At 44.7% G+C, this 19,518-nt stretch overlaps 1 protein-coding gene across 1 annotated transcript in view; it reads left to right on the forward strand.

Annotated features, from left to right (window-relative positions):
- The window catches only part of KCNK10 (potassium two pore domain channel subfamily K member 10), a 145,963-nt gene that overhangs the window by 102,934 nt on the left and 23,511 nt on the right, over nt 1-19,518 (forward strand). The gene's annotated exons all lie outside the window — the stretch shown is intronic.

A 19,518-nucleotide genomic window follows, 5' to 3' on the forward strand; every position in this document is an offset into this window, starting at 1 on the left:
TAATTAGGTTTTTCCTCTTGAGAATACTCACCTTTAAACAAGGGATAAAGATCTCAACTCAAGGAATTTATTTTCTACAGATGGCATTCCTGGCATCAGTGACAGGCATGTGGAGTAGAGGTGATTGGACTGGGGTTTCCAAAGCCCTTTAGCTCACACCTGTTCACATAGTTTAACAGAACACTAGTTTTACTTAGGTGTTAGGTCATTTCTGCTCTCTTTCTCAGTTTTGACATAATTCTCAAGTCTTTCAAACCTTCTTCAGGGAACTATTTCTTATGATGACTTCATATTTGAAAATGATAATTTGAGATCTTTTTCAGAATCTGGCAATGATGGGCAAAGATAGGTCAGTGGTAAGTTCTAAGGCTGCGCTTGTTTTCCCCTCTGAGACAAGAAATCATGACACAAACTTCTCTTTAGAAGAATGCAAGGTAGCTCTCCCCTCGAGAGCTACCAGTTTCAGAAATTCTTGTACAGTTGAGTGGAGGAATAAGGCACTAGAGCTGGCTTAGAGCCACCTTCTATAAGGTCAGTGATCTTGGGTGAGCTGCTTCAGTTTACTCATCGGCAAAATGGGATGGACTTTGAATTTAAGGTCTGGGTGATGATTAAATGAAATAATGTGTGGAAAAGGGCTTGGTACAGGGCCAGACACAGAGTTCGGTGCTGCTGTGTGTCTGTCTCCTGAAAGAAGCACTTGTTGGCAGGCTAGCCACCCATTCAAATTTCACGAGTCGCTCGGTGACATGGGGGTTTTCCTGGAATGTTCTACAGTCTTTGCCCCAAAATGCTGGCTGGCCTCATTAGAACATGCACCTGGGCCCCGTGGTCACCATGGAAACCATCAGTGCTCAGCTTCTGTGCTTCTCAGATGCTCGTCTCCCTAAGCCAGATGTGGCAACCTTGTCTCCAAGAGCAGTTTTGAACTTCTCAGAGGTACCTTTTTAGCCATGGCCTCTTGGCTTCTGATTTAGAGAAAAATCTGGTGGATTAAACACTCAGAAGAACAGGAGTCAAATGGAGAAATGACTGATCTAGCATTTCTATTTTTATATAGCTTCTCTAGATCTGAGTTTATTTGTAGAAAGAAAGGATCGGACTACAAGCTTTTGAAATCCCCCTTTAGCAAAAATAAAATTTGGTTACTGTATTCTAAATGAGGGAAGAGGTTGCAATCATTTAATGACATCTGCTACCGAAACTGGGGACTTAGTTCCCATTCGAATTTCGGACTGCAAGTACAGAGGACTGTTCTTCCCCTTAAAGATGCCTCTCAAATGGATCATTCACAGGACTCTGGGACAGAGCCTTCAAAATCTCGTTTCTTTTTTTTTTTTAAGATTTATTTATTTAATTTATTTTTGGCTGCGTCAGGTCTTCGTTGAGGCACGTGGGATCTTCGTTGAGGCACGCGGGATCTTTTGTTGCGGTGTGCGGGCTCTTCCTTGTGGTGTACGGGCTTCTCTCTAGTTGTGCCATGGGTTCCAAGAGCACGTGCACTCTGTAGTTTGCAGCACGAGGGCTCTCTGGGTGTGGCGCATGGGCTTAGTTACCCCGTGGCATGTGGGATCTTAGTTCCCCGACCAGGGATCGAAAGGGTGTCCCCTGCATTGCAAGGCGGATTCTTTGCCACTGGACCACCAGGGAAGCCCCTCACGTTTCATTTTTATGCTGATGGCCCACTCAGGTGCTTGCAGTGCCATCAAAGACTGGGAGTCTTTTAGGAAGGAGTGGCAGTATATTACCGAATTGGCAGCACACGATGTATGCGTTTGCAGAACATTTGGAGGGGGCTGTGGAAGGGGTGTCTGAGTTCCAGGAGGACATGGGTGCACTTCCTGAAACTACAAACAACTGATTCTGCAGCAGTTTGCTTGCTGCATGCAGTTTTGGTGGAAAATCTCAAAGCTTTTTGCTTTTCATTTAAACTACATCTAAAAGGCCCATTACCCTTCGGTGATTATTTGAGAACTGAAAATTGTACAAACCAACAAAGCTTGGGGTTGTGAAGTTTTAGTTCCCATGAGGAAGGTTTATTTATTTATTTACCTGCTCACTGATTAAGCCTTTCCATTCATCTGCTGTGTTTTCTCTCAGCTCTAGGAAGGAGAGGATTTTTAGTGGAGTAAAGATAGAATATAAAATCTAGGTGCCTGTATTCTGAGATGATATGATTTGGTTTCTTCTATCCCATTCCAGGTCTGAGCCTCATTTTAAAAATTGTGGAGACTTATCGTATTATATAGAAATGCCAAAAGCATTCCTGAATACCCGACTGTTGGGGTTTTTATGGGGTGAATAAATGAAAACTCTTTTTTCCCCTCTGGAGTTCAGAATTAATTGAGAAATAGACACAGGAGTCAGATGGAGATTAAAAGGTCAGCTTTATTGCTGATAAGCTCATCAGAGAATGTAGCTTTAGCTTTGATGCCAAAAGGACTTACTAACCATTTTCACCCTGAATTAGAAGAATTTCCCTGCTGTATTAGTTTTCTATTGCTGTGTAACAAATTAGTACAAATGAGGATGCTTAAAGCAACACTCGTTTATTATGTCATAGTTGTGTAGGTGAGACGTCTGGGCAGGCTTGGTTGGGCTCTGGATCTGGGGAAGAATCTGCTTCCACACTCATTCAGGTCTTGGCAAAGAATAGTTCCCTGTGGTTGTAGGACTGAGAGTCCTGTTTCCTTGCTGGTTGTCAGGTGGGGGCCATTCTTACCTTTGAGGTTGCCTGCATTCCTTGGCCTCCATCTTCAAAACCAGCATGGAACCCTTCTTCTATCTCTATGACTTCCCCTTTGCACTCTCCCATCAGCTGGAGAAAGCATTATGCTTTTAAGGGCTCATGTGATTAGATCAGACCCACTTGGACAATCTCCCTAACTTTACATGAACTGTGCCCTATAACATAACAGAGTCATGGGAGTAATCGCTCATCATATCACAGGTTCTAGAGATTAGGGTGGGACATCTTCTCTGGTCATTTTAGAAAATCTGCCTCCCACTCCATCTTGGTTGTTGGTAGCACAGGCCTCCTCAGTGAGGGCAGGGTCTGCTCCACTGACCTTACTACATCATAGAGAGCAAAACAGTGCAGCTCTCTGCAGCGGATGGTTTCAAACAAGAGATGAAAGAGGCTGAGCCAAGGGAGCTCAGTCCCTTATGCTGAGTCCACTGGGTGGTGAGCCACTGTCTGGCTGAGCAGCGGAGGTAGAGATATGGAGTGTTACTCTAGCTGGAGTCCTTCTATGTGGAACATGAAAATGGACATTGCCCCCAACATCAATTTACAGTGGATTAAGAATTTGACACTTACTTATCTCACATAGTAAGAAGGCTAGAGGAAGATTGTTGCAGGTTTGGTGCATCAGTTTCCCAGTGACAAGTTAAGGATTCTGGTGCCTATTCCAATGTGTGGATTTTTCCGCACACCACCAAGTAATTCTCTGGCACCAACTGGGTGTCCTACAGTTCAATTCAATTCTGACACTATCTGTCTGGAATTAGCATCAGATCCCACAGGTTAAGGGCTCAGTCCTACAAGCCTGCCCTCCACTTTAGATACCAATTGCAAGTTCAGCTTGTTACCCATGCTTCTGATGAATGGCTAAAAATCAGAGGTTCCCACAGCATCTTCCTTCCTTGGGTTCAATTAATTTGTGAGAGTGGCTTACAGAACTCAGGAAAGCAGCTTATTCACTAGATTACTGGTTTATCACAAAGGATATTTAAAGATATGAATCAAAAGTGAGATGAAGAGATACACAGGGAGAGGTCCAAAAACCATGGAGCTTCTGTCCCCAGGGCATTTGGGGCCTGGCATGGTGGCATGTGGATTGTTATGGTTCACCAACCTGGAAGCTCTCTGAATCTCCTCCTTTTTGAGTTTTTATGGAGGTTTCATCACATAGGCGTCATTGATTCAATCGTTGGCCATTGGTGGTTAAGTCAACTTCCAGCCCCTCTCCTCTCCTGGGAAATTGGGGGTTGGAGGTGGGATGGGGTGGGTCTGAAAGTTCCAACCCTCTATTCCTGGTTGGTTTCACTGGTAACCAACCCCCATCTTTAGGTGATCCCAAAGCTACCTCATTAACATAACAAAAGAAACTTTATGGCTCTCATCACAGGAAATTCCAAGGGTTTTAGGAGCCCTGTGCCAGGAAAGACCAAGACCAAATACATATTTCTTGTTCTCAATCACAATATCACACGCGTATACCTAGGTTTGTTCTCTTTCTGCTCTACTGTCCTTGGCACGTTAGCTTTGCGTCCTCAGGATTGTGACCACCTTGTTTGCAAGATGGCTGCCTCAGGACCAAATAGCATGTTTTCACTCAACCACATTTAAAAAAATTATTTATTTATATTGAGGTATAGTTGATACACAATACTGTAGGTTACAATATAGTGTACAATACAGTGATTCACAATTTTTAAAGGTTATACTCCATTTATAGTTAAAATAAAATATTGGCTATATTCCCTGTATTGTACAATATATCCTTGTAGCTTATTCATTTTATACATGATAGTTTGTACCTCTTAATCCCCCCTCCCCCTCCCTCTTCCCACTGGTAACCACTAATTTGTTGTCTATATCTGTGAGTCTGCTTCTTTTTTGTTATATTCACTAGTTTATTGTAGTTTTTAGATTCCACATATAAGTGATATCATATAGTATTTGACTTTCTCTGATTACTCAACCACATTTAAGGTAAGACAAAAAGCACTCCTTTTATGGGAGAAAAATCTTGCCCCAAATTTTCCCTGCAGACTTCCTCTTCTGTCTCATTGACCAGATGTAGGTCGCATGACCATTCCTACCTGCAAGGGAGCTTAGGGAAGCGAGTAATTGACAAAGGAGAATGGGGTGGATTGATTTAGACCATTGGTTCTGAACATGTGGTCCCTGGACCAGCAGCAGCAGTAGCATCCTCTGGGAACTTGTTAGACATGGGAATTCTTAGAGAAGTTGGGGCCCAGCAATCTGTGTCTGCCAAGTTTTCCAGGTGATTCTGATGCCTGCTAAAGTTTCAGAACCCCAAGGCACAGAGGACTCATGTTTCATCTCTGGCTGTGATGAGCAAAGTTAGAATTCTGGGAGCAAAGGAGAAGTTGGGGTAAGCAAATGACAGCATCTGCTATGGGTGTCAGTCAACTGCTAGCCACACGGACCACTTACAGTGATGCCACCCTCTCTCCCCCTTACGTATCAATAAATTCGGTGGCCTTTGGGATCCTTGTCTGAGGAGAGGCTAACTTATACGATACCTAACAAACCACCAGCTTACTCACCCCCCTCCCCCAGGTCTGCTGCTGCCTGGGCAATTCTCCAGACTTTAGGGTTTTTTAGGGGAAGAGAGCCAGGCATGGCATGGCTCTTCAGAGCTTTGGCCTCCAGTCCCAACCCACTGACCTGAACAAGTCACACTGCTCTATCCAACTGCAAAGAGGGCCTGGAATGCATTGTTGGATCTCCAGGAAGGGGAGGGGATGGGAAAATAGGCGAGTACTAGTAATGTCATGTGCAGATTCCCTGGGACTACCTGTTGGCTCCGCTCTAGGGTGACAAGCATCCCTGGAATTTAGATACAGGTGGCCCATGGATCACTCTGGGGAACACATCTCCAGTGAAACTCATATAGCATCCAACAAAAATGGAGCCCCTGATTTGTTGTGACTTGCCTAAAACCACACAGTGAGTGGAGTGAGTGAGCCTGGACTTGGGATAATTTATAAGTATTTATATAAAGTAAAAATAAATTCTTCCTAGATTTCCAGCAGGAAATCTGGGCAGTTAGCAAGGAAGGATAATTACTTGGGATTGAGCAGGGACTACTTAGGTTCCAAAGCAGATTTTTTTTTAATTTGTTTATTTTATTTATTCATTTTTAGCTCTGTTGGGTCTTTGTTGCTATACAGGGGCTTTCTCTAGCTGCGGCGAGCAGAGACTACTCTTCGTTGTGGTGCGCAGGCTTCTCACTGCAGTGGCTTCTCTTGTTGCAGAGCACGGGCTCTAGGCACACGGGCTTCAGTAGTTGTGGCACACGGGTTCAGTAGTTGTGGCTCATGGGCTCTAGAACGCAGGCTCAGTAGTTGTGGCACATAGGCTTAGTTGCTCCGCGGCACGTGGGATCTTCCCGGACCAGGGCTTGAACCCATACCCCTGCATTGGCATGCGGACTCTTAAACACTGTGCCACCAGGGAAGCCCCCAAAGCAGATTTTGGAAGTGGGCAGCCTCTTCTTCCCCTGCTGTGGGCTGGCTCTTTTGCTGGGCTGGGCCGACTGTCACTTGATAGGATACTGTAGGAAAACCTGGTCAGATTTTGGACTGGATCCCATTTTCTTGCTCTGAGCTGGACTTTGGCCTCTGGTAGGAAGCAGCTGCCTTTTTTTATCTGGCTGATCAGCAGGCTTTCTGATATTATCTTTAAAACCAAGGGACACTTTTTTTCTTCTTTGGCCTCCCTCCCAAGGATACAGCAGAAATGTGTATTTGCCTTTGGAACGAAAGGAGCCTGGGTGTAGCTGACAAATAGTAACATGTTACCCTAGGCTTATCAGTGCTGTGATAACCTGGGGACTTTAGAACCCACCAAATGCTTACAGCAGGGTGATGACAATCTCAGTCTGGTAATGATGTTCAATTAGTGGGCTAATTGATCACTTTGGATTGCAGGAAGGGGCTGGTGGAGAAAGCCTAGGGCTCCTGGAGTCCTCTGCCATGTGCCTGGCCTGAGTCAAAGAAAGATTTGAAGAACACCCTTGGCAGGAGATTTGTTTCTGCAGCGTGTCTTTGAACTAGTCCCCAGCAGCAATGGGGATAACAAAATTATTATTATGTCAAGAAGATAAAAGCCCTTGTTTTGGAAACTGGGTATTATTCTCAGCTCTGTGGGTTCAACTACAATTTCCAATTCCTAGTATTAGTGGAAAAGTTCGTTGGGGTACTAGTTATGCACACCAGCATCTTGCCTAAATAGCGGGGGGCCGGGGAGGGCCAGATGGTGGGCTGAGAGCGCCCGAGGTTCTGCGTGTGTTTATGTGTGTGTACGTGTGTCTTTCTGCCTCTATGACATGCCCCCACTAGTGCGTACCGTATTAAACATGCCTGAGAAATAACCCAGTAGGACTAACGTTCCATGAATATTGTGAGTTTATTTTGATCAGAGAGAAGACCCTGGTTTTTAATGTGAACAACTGCTTTCTTACTTCCCCTAAGGGGCTAGAAGGGGGTGCGAGGTAGTTGTTTTTAAATGCACAGAAGGCAAATATTTTTAAAGCTTTCTCAACCAGGTTCAGAACAGCTGAGTTCATTTAAGAATATTGTCCCAGATGTGCACTTGGGACAAACTATATAAGTGACATCCACAAAACAGACTACACAGCATCTCTTAAACACAGCCGTGACACACTTTGTCCATGATGGTCCTTCGTTTCTCCCTTCCTCTGATGCAGGCTTGCTCAGCCTCAGCTCTATGGACATTTTGGGCTGGATAATTGTCATGGGACCTGTCCTGTGCATTGTAGGAAGTTTAGCAGCTTCCCTGGCCTCTATTCACTAGATGCCAGTGTCATCAGTGCTTCTGGTATGACAGCCAAAAATATCTCCAGACGTGACTAAATATCCCCTTGAGGGCAAAATCATCCAGGTAAGAACCATGACTCTGCTGGGATTTAAGGGATCAATTGCCCCTACAGGTCCCAAGGGGCGGGCCCTGGTTCCCTGGCTGAATCTTCCACACAAGCTCTGGTGTCTCCATCCACGGTCCTGTCCAGTTCTTCAATGCCAGTGCCGTTCCCACTCGGAATTCTCTTCTCTCAGATGGTCCTTGAAGAGGGCTTTAGAAATTTTATACTCTGGGAATAAGATCATTTCTCACCAATAAGGGAACGTGCCTGGGGACTTGATTCTGATGATATACACAAAGATAATTTGTTCCGCTACTCTTCAGCAGGCATACCATCTCAGCACTCTCTCTAGCTGGCCCACTGGGGACTAATCTAATATATGATTCTTCCTCTTTCTTGTCTATCTTTGATAACTGGCCAGTGTCCCTTTGGTGTTTCCTGTTGCCATCTGGGATCACCATGGGAGGTTTCTGTTTGTTTGTTTTTTTATAAATTTATTTTATTTATTTATTTTTGGCTGACTTGGGTCTTCCTTGTCGCTCGCGGGCTTTCTCTAGTTGGCAGTGAGCGGGGGCTACTCTTTGTCATGGTGCGCAGGCTTCTCCTTGCGGTGGCTTCTCTTGTTGCAGAGCACAGGCTGTAGGCGTGCGGGCTCCAGTAGTTGTGGTGCGCGGGTTTCAGTAGTTGTGGCTCGCAGGCTCTGGAGCAAGGCTCAGTAGTTGTGGCACATGGGATTAGTTGCTCCGCGGCATGTGGGATCTTCCCGGACCAGGGCTTGAACCCGTGTCCCCTGCATCGGCAGGCAGATTCTTAACCACTGTGCCACCAGGGAAGCTCACCATGGGAGGTTTTAATGGCCTTTAAAATGCATCTTCACTGTTTCCTATAAACAGGCTATCAAATCTGCCTAAAATATAACTACTTAAAATACTGCCTGGATAGCTTTTACCATTTAAATAGTTTTAAGGTAGCTTGAACAGAGACTCTTTTTTGTTTTCTTTCTGACCAACTTTGATCACAGGTAACTTCTGGGAATCTGATTGTTACTTTAGGATGGACACTCACTTATAAACTTCTGTATATAGGGATTTTTGTAGGGAGACTTGGAGTTGTCATTTGTCTAGTGGGTTTTGGTTGAGGCAGACTGAGTATTCTGGGACTCAGTATGGAAGTCTGGAGATAAGTTGCTCATCTGTTTGAGGATTTACTATATGCCAGACACTGGGTTGTGGGCTTCCTAGAGTAAGCTGTACAACAACCCTCTCAAAGGACCATTCTTGCCTTCCTAGTTTTATGAGATTGGAAAGCTTGGACTGGTTCTGTGAACTCTCCAAGGTCACCCAGCCCATAAGTGACAGCAGAGATTCCAAACGAGATTGCCCCATCCCAATGTGCATGCACAGACTTAGTTTATCTACTATCCTTCCTTCCTTCTTTCTCTTGTAAGGTAGGGATAGCATCTGATGGTTCAGTAGAGTCTTTCGTGAAAGGTTTAGTAAGACCTGAGGACAGACAAAGATGGACAGTTGAGAAAAAAGCCAATATTGGCCCTGTCTTTATCTGCTCTCAAAGCCTTTTAGTTTCCCAGCTTTATCTCATCTATGGATACTTTGAATTGGACCATGGCCTCGGATTCTTCTCTCTGCACCTGCTCTAGCTCCTTAATCTGGCTCCTCATTGGCAAACATCTTTTTCTTAGCGTTCTCTTCTCCTGGAGATTAACCTAGGACTTAAATAAATGCCCGCTTGCTCGTGTCTGCTGTGTGATTAATGTGAAGGTGGGCTTATTGTACTGTCTCGATGGCTGACTGGTTTGGGCCCACCTCTGCGAGGCGGGTTGCCAGGCAGACTGTGTTCTCCACTCTACTGTTCATTTCTCCACTGTGTACAACCCATTCGGTGTTGACAATAAGAGGAACACACAGCTCTAAGCCAAGCTTCTTGGTGAGCCGAGGTGGCTGGTCTTGTCTTCCAAAAGCATTCTTCTTTTTCTGGATTCATCAGATTGCCTCAACAGTTTTGAGAACCTGGAGTTTGAGGGCCTCAACATCAAGATTTTAATTCCCACTGGGGATTTCACTCAGTCCTAACCTCAGGGAAAGTGGTGGAAGAAGCTCTTCCTAAACTGCCATCCAAATGAGGAAGGTCTCTGGAACGTTTATATGGGTATTCCTTACCTGCCAGGTCTTGCCCATGGAAGAGATGGTCACTTCCTAGAATCCCAGGGGATTGGTTGATGAAAACATTTTATATCTTTGCATTTTGGAACTACTGAAAGTCCAGTGATGCCTTAGTATGTATGGTAAGCTGTTTTGAAAACTTCCAGGTACCTATGAGTTATGAATTTAATCCAAGAATTTTATTAGTACTCACATTTTTATTAGTATCATAAAACCAGCTTAATAGGTGGATGATTTCCCATGTTCACCTTTCATCACCAGTTTTCACAGGATAGTTTGGGTCCTTTGGAGGACACTCATACAATAGAATAATAATCCTTTACCCTTTTATAGAACTCTCTACCTTTTTTATATTACATTTTTATTACATATTAAACATTACATAACATATTAAACATTAAACATTACATATTAAAAAAACCTTTTTTCTTTTACACTTAGCCTCATGCTACTTCTGTGAGCCAAGCGAGTAAAAAAAACTCTAGTGTATCTTCCGACAAATTAGGTTCCTAAAAATTGAGAGATGCCATTGTTGAACCGTTGAGTCTGCCCATCCTGGAGCAGGGTATGTGGTCTATGACTGGTATGTCAGTGGTCATTGATAAATTCCAAGTTGCTTTAGAACTTTTTGTTTTAGGAAAGGGGAAGTGTTTAGAATACATCATTACTGAGAGGTGTGCTGGTGTTCTGAACTTTCACCCCAAAGAGACCGCTCCCTTGGGGGTGACAGCATGGTAGGCATGGTATGGTCACACTGCAGAGCACACTGATGACTTTGAGTAAGGAAGGGCTGCCCAAACTGATCGAGCCTAGGAAACGTGCATTCCTGTTAGAGGAATTACACTTTGTATTTTGGGGGAGAAAATGCTTTGTTTTTTATTTTCTGAGGAGTGCTGCATTTGTGCCTCATAGCATTTTTGACTTAATGGTTTTGCACTATATCTTGGAAGTTTACTGCTGAGTTTTAGTCTCTTGTTAGGATAGAGCTGTGGTTCTCACCCTGTGGGTGGTGGGTCCCCAGGGGCCTGAGCTGCAATTTTAAAGGACTAGAGCATCATTTTGTGCATCAAGCATCACTGGTAGATAGAAGAAATCACCTCTCCTTTATATACTTACTACCCTTTCCCAAATGTACGTAGAGGGGTAGTCATCAATAATTCACTTAAGTTCATTTAATAATATGATTCCTGGATTCATAGTAGCTTTTATTTTCTTTATGGGTTTGCACAATCAATGGGTACCAAATGTCCTATTATTGTGTGGGGATGGAGGATTTTTTTTTTTTTTCGGTACGCGGGCCTCTCACTGTTGTGGCCTCTCCCCTTGTGGAGCACAGGCCCCGGACGCGCAGGCCCAGCAGCCATGGCTCATGGGCCCAGCCGCTCCACGGCATGTGGGATCTTCCCAGACCGGGGCACGAACCCATGTCCCCTGCATCGGCAGGAGGACTCTCAACTCCTGCACCACCAGGGAAACCCGAGAATTTTTTTTTAAATGTTCAAAAGGGATTCCCATACTCAGAAAAGTTGAGTACAGAAGTACAGAGCAACCCTGGCTTTTCAAATCAGCGCTGTTTCCAGGGAATGAACATTTTGGTCCTGGCCATAGTCACTGTTTCAGTAAGGGTCTCTTCATTTAAGGTGTCCCCAGGAATTTTCTGGATACTTTAGAGCCTGCTTCAGCTTTTTCTTTAGGTCTATTTTGTTCTATTGGGGTAAAATACACATAACATAACATTTACCATGTTACCCATTTTTAAGCATACAGCTCAGTGGCATTAAGCACCTTCACACTGCTGTGCAGCCATCACCACCATCCATCTCTACAACTTTTTCACCTTCCCAGACCAAAACCCTCTGCCCATTAAATAGTAACTCCTCATTCCCTCCAACCTCCCAGCCCATGGCAACCTCTATCCTACTTTGTGTCTCTCTGAATTTGGCTGCTCAAGATACTCATATAAATGGACTCATACAGTACTTCTCCTTTCCTGACTGGTCTCTTTCACTTAACGTAATGTCTTTAAGGATTCATGCATGTTGTGGCATGTGTCAGCCTTTCCTTCCTTTTAAGGCTGATGTGTTCCACTGTATATATATAGACCACATTTTGTTTATCTATTCATCTGTCTCTCGATGGACACTTGGGTTGCTTTACCTTTTGGCAAATGTGCATAATGCTGCATGAACATGGATGTACAAGTATCTGTTCAAGTCCCTGTATCAATTCCTTTGGGTATATACCCAGAAATGGGATTGCTGGATCATATGGGAATGCTGTGTTTTATTTTTTGAGAAACTGCACTATTTTACATTCCCACCAGCAATGCCCAAGGGTTCCAATTTCTCCACATCCTCACCGGCACTTGTTCTTTTCTTTTCTTTTTTTTCTTCAACTTTTATAGGCCACAAAGACAACATTTGGTAACTCGCTACCTGATTGTCCTCTGAAATCTGGGCTGCTCCAAGGCTGTCATTCTTCCATGGGGGGCAAAGTGGAGAGGCTCTGCTTTGGGCCCTGCCTCCCTCTTAAACCCTCTCCCCTCCTCCGCTCTCACCTCCAGCTGTGTCCCTGTGCTTATTCCCACTCTGCTTCCTCAACTCTGGCCATGCACCAGTGCTGCTAGGAGGGAGGGTGGCTCACCACCAGGCCAACCTGGGCCTCACATGCTGTTGACGCCTGGTTTCCACCTGGCCTTGCTGCTGCTTTGAAATCCTTTCTTCACCTCATAATGATTCACTCCCCAGCTCCCCATTCGGGTTGCTCCTTTATACCTCTCCCCAGGTCGACTTCATACATAGTTATCAAATAACACCTTTTGTGTTCTCAACAGGGTGGGGGCATGGCCATAATCAAAGACAGTCCCTTCTTCCAAGGAGAAAACAGACATGTATGAAGACCAGTGTCCAAAGTGAGACCAGGGTTGGGGCAGGCAGCCTCAGAAGTCACATGGCCTCAGTGTGTAAGTCCTGATCACCAGCCACGTGACCCCAGGCTGTGCCTCAGTTTCCTTACTTGAAAAATGGGGATAAAGATAGTAGCTACCTCTTTGGGCACTTAGTTGATGCATGAGAGCAATGCCTGGCATCCAGTTAGCACTCAATAAATGTTATTCATTGTTATGACAAGCACATCGTTAGCTTAGGGAGCCCAGGGGAGGAACTTGTGAATTCTAGCTTGTGTATTTGACGTCACACACTTTTTCAATGATGGACCTGTTCTGGGTAGCTAATGGATTGTTCCCTTTAAGTAAAACATAAGGGCTTTGAAGCTAAGGGATACTCTGCCTTTCTTTTTCTGTACCCCTCTGGTACCTGCTCAGTGCTAAGTGCTTTAGAGGCATTCAGTAAATAAGTATCGATGGTGAATTTGTTGGAGAGGAAAGAGAAATGAACCAGATTCCTTTTCACACACCCAGGGAGTGTAGGCTATGCATCCCCCTCCAACAAACCCGACTGAAGAAGAGATGCTTACTGATGCAGGTTTCAGTGCTACCCTTCCTGGAATGGATGTGGAGGTGGGTGGGGCTGGAGAAATGGAGGCAAAAGGGCAGTAACAGACAGAGGGAATCCAATGGGCAGGAGGCCGTGGGCCTGGGATAGAGCTCCAGTCGTCAGTCATTGCCTCGGGAGGAAAAGATGCACTGGCCATGATTCAGCAAAGGAAGAAATCAGGTCTGCTGTTCCATCTGAGCAAGCGGGGAGGTTGTACATTTCATCCTTGACTGCATTTCACTGACTGCAACTGCTTACGCAGACATGTCCATGATATTCCACCACGTAGATAGATGCTGGTGAAAGGAAAATCGAAGAATGAAAAAGAATTTATTTTAGCTGCATGCTGGTTGCCTCTCAGCTTGCATGTGCTCTTACTAGGTCTTGAACACACAGACCTGTACATATTTTTTATAAAGCATCAAAGACTTCCAACGCTTTCCTCCCCAAAGATAAATGGCTCCTCAAATATCAATGAGGGACCCGCCCCTGGAAGACGGGTTTTGCTGTGCTGGTGTTTAGATACTGCGTTCCTGCCACCATGGCTCCACTTAGACTGAACAATGTTCCTTGGGTTAGTTTTTTTCCATTCCTTGGCAGAAATGAATTTTACTGTAGAAAACATCATCAATATTTCTACCTGAGCCTGGGGAATGGTTGAAGGGCTCATGTCAGATTATTATTATTAATATTTGGCTGTCTCCCCGTCCACATTACCCCCCTCCCCTCGCTTCCGTCTCACTGCTGAATAGGCACCAATGAATGCGACGGGCATCTCGCATCAGTCACCAGGACATTCCCTTCTGATTGATCAATGCTTTGCACTTTAGTTTGAACAATTAGAAACAGGATTCTAGAGCATGCAGTTAAAAAAAAAAAAAGCAAAGGAATTTATGTATGATTTTAAGGATAGGGCACAGAAGCTTCCGTGTGATTTTTTTCAAAATGAATTTTATCAAGGACGGTAACAGAGTTGGCACCAAAACTAACAAGAAAGCAAATATCAACATTTCAGATGAAATGCATACCATCTAAGTGCCATATGGTGCTCTGGCGGTGTTATTACCACTTTCTTTTTGGCTTTCATCCTTTTCCTGACATCGCTGTTTGCTTCTTGTCTCTGCTGCTTTTGAAAGAAGTCTCAGTTGTCCTTAGCCCTTTGATTCTGTATTTCTGGTAGGTGTCTTTCTCTTCTACCTCCCCTTTGGAGGCTTGTCAACCTTTTCTCCAGGGAAGAGGAGGAAGAAGACCTGTCCAGATGGCCGGATAAACATGTGACATCTGCTTTTGGGAGCCTCTACTAGGGGTAGTTGGAGGGTGGATGAGACTGCTTCCTGCCTGAAAAATGGGCATGTTGCTTTCTGTCTCTTTTCTAGTTTTTTTTAAAAATGATCACACGCCTTTAGTTTTAATAATCTTTTTAGAAATGTCTTGAATTCAGATTCTCTCCCATTATTAGGGAAACAATGACAAAAAAAATGAATTCACCAACCAGACTTTGTGAAAAATTCATATTGGTCGAATTTTTAAAAAATGAGTGAAATAGGTGTGGGAGATTCAGAGGTACAAAATTTTGGTTACAAAATAAATGAGTCATGGAGATGAAATGTACAGCATGGGGAACATAGTATAATATTGGAATATCTTTGTACGGTGACAGGTGGTAACTAGACTTATTGTGCTGACCATTTTGTAACATATAGAAATATCGAATCACCATATTGTGCACCTGAAACTGATATAAGTGTTGTAGGTCAACTATGCTTCAAAAAAATTATTAAAAAATTTTTTAAAGCTTTTCACAGTTAACATTCTTTCTTAGAGTAAGATCCTTGATGACCGTGTTTGGGGAGAAATCTCTGCTTCCACAGGGGAAATTCCAAGGGTCTGTGTGTTTGCACCAAAGTACCACCCTCTTTCATCTCCAGATTTTTGCATGTGATATTTATGGTGCTTCAAACACTGTCCCGTCTTCCTCCTGCTCTCAGCATAAACGTCAGCTCTTCAGCGAGGGTTTTCTGAGTCCTAAATAAGGTCAGCGCCTTGTACTCCCATAACACCTTACATGCCTAGGTAATGTTCATCTCCTTGAATCTGAGTTTCATGTTTGATTCTTGTCACCCCCATCAGCCCTATGAGGACAGGTTTGTCTGCCCATTCAGCAGTTCCCAGCGCAGGGCCCAGCACCCACACCTGGGGAAGGAGTGAGTGAGCATGACTAGAATCATACATTTTGATATAGAAAGTGCCCTTGAAATCAAAAGTAGTATCACATGCAAATAAATGTCAATGGAAAAAAACCCAAACGGCTTTAACCTTTGAGATGCAATTATTTTTTATTTATTTTTTTTACATCTTTATTGGAGTATAATTGCTTTACAATGGTGTGTTAGTTTCTGCTTTATAACAAAGTGAATCAGTTATACATTTACATATGTTCCCATATCTCTTCCCTCTTGCGTCTCCCTCCCTACCACCCTCCCTATCCCACCCCCCCATCCCACCCCTCTAGGTGGTCACAAAGCACCGAGCTGATCTCCCTGTGCTATGCGGCTGCTTCCCACTAGCTATCTATTTTACGTTTGATAGTGTATATATGTCCATGCCACTCTCTCGCTTTGTCACAGCTTACCCTTCCCGCTCCCCAATTATTTTGATGAAAGGGCAGTCCAGTAGGGGAGCTGTCCCCTGATAATGCTTTTTGCACATGGACTTTTATCTCATCGAGAGACACCTGTAAGTGTGATCTTACAGACTTCTCAAGTCAACCTCAAATACAATGTACAGTTAACTTTCTCAGTGGTTCTCATCCCTGTAATACCCAACACCCCCTTTTAGAGCAACTATTACTGCCCCTGTACTACATGGGAACGAATTTCATAGGTAGTACAACTTACCTACACACATTTTCTAGCTACAAGATGAAGGAAGAATAAAAGGAAGGTAATTTATAATAAAATAATCATGTTTTTGTAATAGGTGCTTGGTCATGAATCCCCAGGAGAAGTATTGAAGTAGTGAGACCCTTGCATCTACATGTAGGATGCAGAGGCTGGTCCAGGTGTGTTGTATCAGTGACTAAGCTGCCACAAGGGACTTTCCTGCCAGTGATGGGGTTTTCCGAGATGGAGAACAGTTCTTGGCAAGGTTCCAACTCGTCAAAATTCAGCCTTCTTGCAATTTATGTTGGAGTCACAGTCTTATAAAATTCAGCCTATATTGAAACTGTGCAAAAAATTGTGTGTGTGTGTGTGTGTGTGTGTATACCTAAAAGGGAGTTACATTCTCAGCTCAGGTAATTATACACACACATAAATTTTTCTCAGTGGGTTGTTCAAAACTCGCAGTAAATTTGGGCTAATCCTCTGCTTTGTGACACCAACTCTTGTATTATAGGATGTCTAAACATTCTTGTCCTCACCTGCTATGTGCCAGGAGAGCACAAACACCCTCACAGATTTACCAGTCACCTCCTCAGGTGTTATAAACCAAACGGGGTTATAAAAAAAACTTCCAGGAAGCTCCTGTGTAACTTTCAGGACTATACATGTATAATTTCTATTCTCATGTAAATGGCCATGTTCAGATGTCAAGACTCTCGCCTTGAGGCAGTTCCTGTGCTGTCAATATTCAATTCAATTCAACAAAAACATCCTGTGTGCGTGCGTGTGTATGTCCATTGCCTGTGCCTGTCATATATACTCTTATGAGCAACTTACATTAGAAACTCCTGACACTTTATCTCTTACTGGATGAATAGTTTTAGTTCCTCCATAGAACAGTTTACCTTAAACAGTTGCTCTCGTATTTTCCCCAGGTGCCAAGAAAGAGGGAGCAAGTGTAGAAAAACACACGGTGCAGGGCACCTGGGATGCAAAGGTAGGGAGACATACATTCAGGAAGATGGCAGTTCGGGGTGAATTGCAAGGAATAAAGACGGCAGGGAAGAGGACATGGTAACTGACAAGGCAGAGGCCTCCTGCAGGAGATAATGTCGGAATTGTGTTTTGAGGAATGAACAGGAGTTTTCCAAGTGTAAAAAAGGGAAGAATATCCTAGCAGATAGAACCACCTTGAAAAAGACACAGAAGCATGGGTTGGTGCAGTGTTTGGGCACCGGTAAAGGATCCAGTCCCTTTAGAGAGTAAGCTGCAAAAATAACTGGAGTTATAGATGAGATGGGATGGCATATGCTTGCCAACAGTGGGACTCCTCCACAGCTTTGCTCAGGAAGGGGGTTGCCACATTCTGGAGGGAGGGGAGGTGGTGTGGGCAGCAGGCAGGATGCAATTACTGAATTGGAACAAGGCCACGTCCTCACAGCTTCCACTGCCACCTCTGGCAACCGTCCCTGGGATTCTGAAGCCTCAGACAAGGCCCATCTCTCTTACTTTACCACAGGGAATAGCTACGTTTCCTTCTCTCTCTAGTTTTCCCTCAAAGGCATGGCTGTCAACCCCTTCCCGAAAGAAAGAAAGACAAACTGCACAGTTTTCCATGGCTTTGTGTTATTTCTCTGGGGAACTATTGCAGTGTTTGTGAGCACGGTCGACGCTTTCTGTCTTACCCTTTTCTCCTCCTCTCGCTCTCCCTCTCGTTCTCTCCAACTCTCCTCTTTTCTTTCATTGTAAAGTTTACAAAAGGAATAGATGGTCGTTGTAGAGACTTTGGAAACACAGAAGGGTACAAAGGAGAAAAGAAATCACATGAAAATCCATTGCCCAAAGAGATCCACCATTAAGACGCTGATAATTGTACTTCTGAGTCTTTTCTCTTTGCATCTATATGTAGCCTTAATGCCTGTTGCTCCACTGGCATCCCAGCAGGCCCCTCTCAGCTGTCTTTTCTTCTAGTGCTTGCAGGGGGGATCACTCATGTGTGCCCATATCTGTCCTGACCACAGCCCGTGTCCCCCCCATCAACGCCTCCAGATTACCAATCTTGCCTCTAACCACGGACCCCTCTTGGCAATGCTCCTGGCCCCCTCCTGCAGGTGGCAGACCCCTCTGCCTTGGTTGGTACTTGCTCCTGCCCTGCTGGCCTGAAGGACGAGGCTGGCACCACTCTCCCTATAACCCTTCATCCCAGGAATGGATATAGCCTCTTCTATACCACAGCCGAAACTAGCTGCAATTTTTAGGAAGACTTTTCTGAAGATTTAGGAATGTCAGAGAGATATTACCCAAAGCAGTTAAATCACATCTGGTTATAGTTCTGGCGATCTTGGAGTCCAGAATTCTGGCGGTGGCAGGGGACTCTGGGGGACTATGTCCCTGACCCGCCTCCAAGTGGCTGAAGCCAGTTTTACCCTCACCTCCAGGAGTGGCAGTTTAGCTGAATCAAGAGAAACCAACTATGGCTAAGTTAAGCAAAAAAGAAAAAATTTTAAATGCTGTTGTATAGCTATCACATCCCTGAGGTGGATGGAGACCTATACTTGGAAGGTACCCAGCCAAGAACAATGACCCATAGAACTAGACCTGAAAGAAGTCACTGCTATGTCTGCCTGGCACAGACAGCAGCCAGCCCTGCCGACCCCCACTGATTCTGGGCCCTGGATGCTGCTACTGACCACCATTGGGGCTGCCAGTTCCGGAATGGAGTCCACATGGTCCATGCTTCTTTCTACAACACCACTGGTGTGCTCACTGCTGCCTGCCCCCTCCCAGTCCCCACCAGCACCATGGAAGCCCCCATCTGGTCCTATTCAATTCCACCTTGATCAGGGGCAAGTTTCTCCCCTCTGCATCTCTATCCCACTCAGTGTCCAAGTCCCTCAGTCTTTGTTGAAGAGACTTAGGAGGATCCAGGACTCATGAGAGGTGGGCTGTGCACAGGTGGTGAAGCTGGTGGTGCCCACCCTAGGAGAGAGCTCTACAACGAATCCTTTCCTCTCTGCCTCTGGTCCTGCACACTGGGGGTTGTGCTTGGAAGACCCTAGGAAGACTCAGTCTCTCCCTCCTTCCTCCCTTTCCAGGCTGAGTGGCATTCTGCTCCCTCTCTGTCTCCATCCTTAGCCAAGTCTTATCTAGTCTCTGGGAGATGAAGAAGTGGTTCTGTAAGATGCCTCTGAGAATCATCACCCCTCATTTAGGAATGGCCTTTGGGATGCCAGAGAGAGAAAAGAGAGGGAGGAAAACACAGAAAACCTTCAGATGAACACTTCATGATCCACTCTGCCCCATCCGCTCAGTAGTGCCTGGTTCA

The sequence above is a fragment of the Mesoplodon densirostris genome, chromosome 4 (assembly GCF_025265405.1).
Source record: "Mesoplodon densirostris isolate mMesDen1 chromosome 4, mMesDen1 primary haplotype, whole genome shotgun sequence".
In the NCBI taxonomy this organism is placed as follows: Eukaryota; Metazoa; Chordata; class Mammalia; order Artiodactyla; family Ziphiidae; genus Mesoplodon; species Mesoplodon densirostris.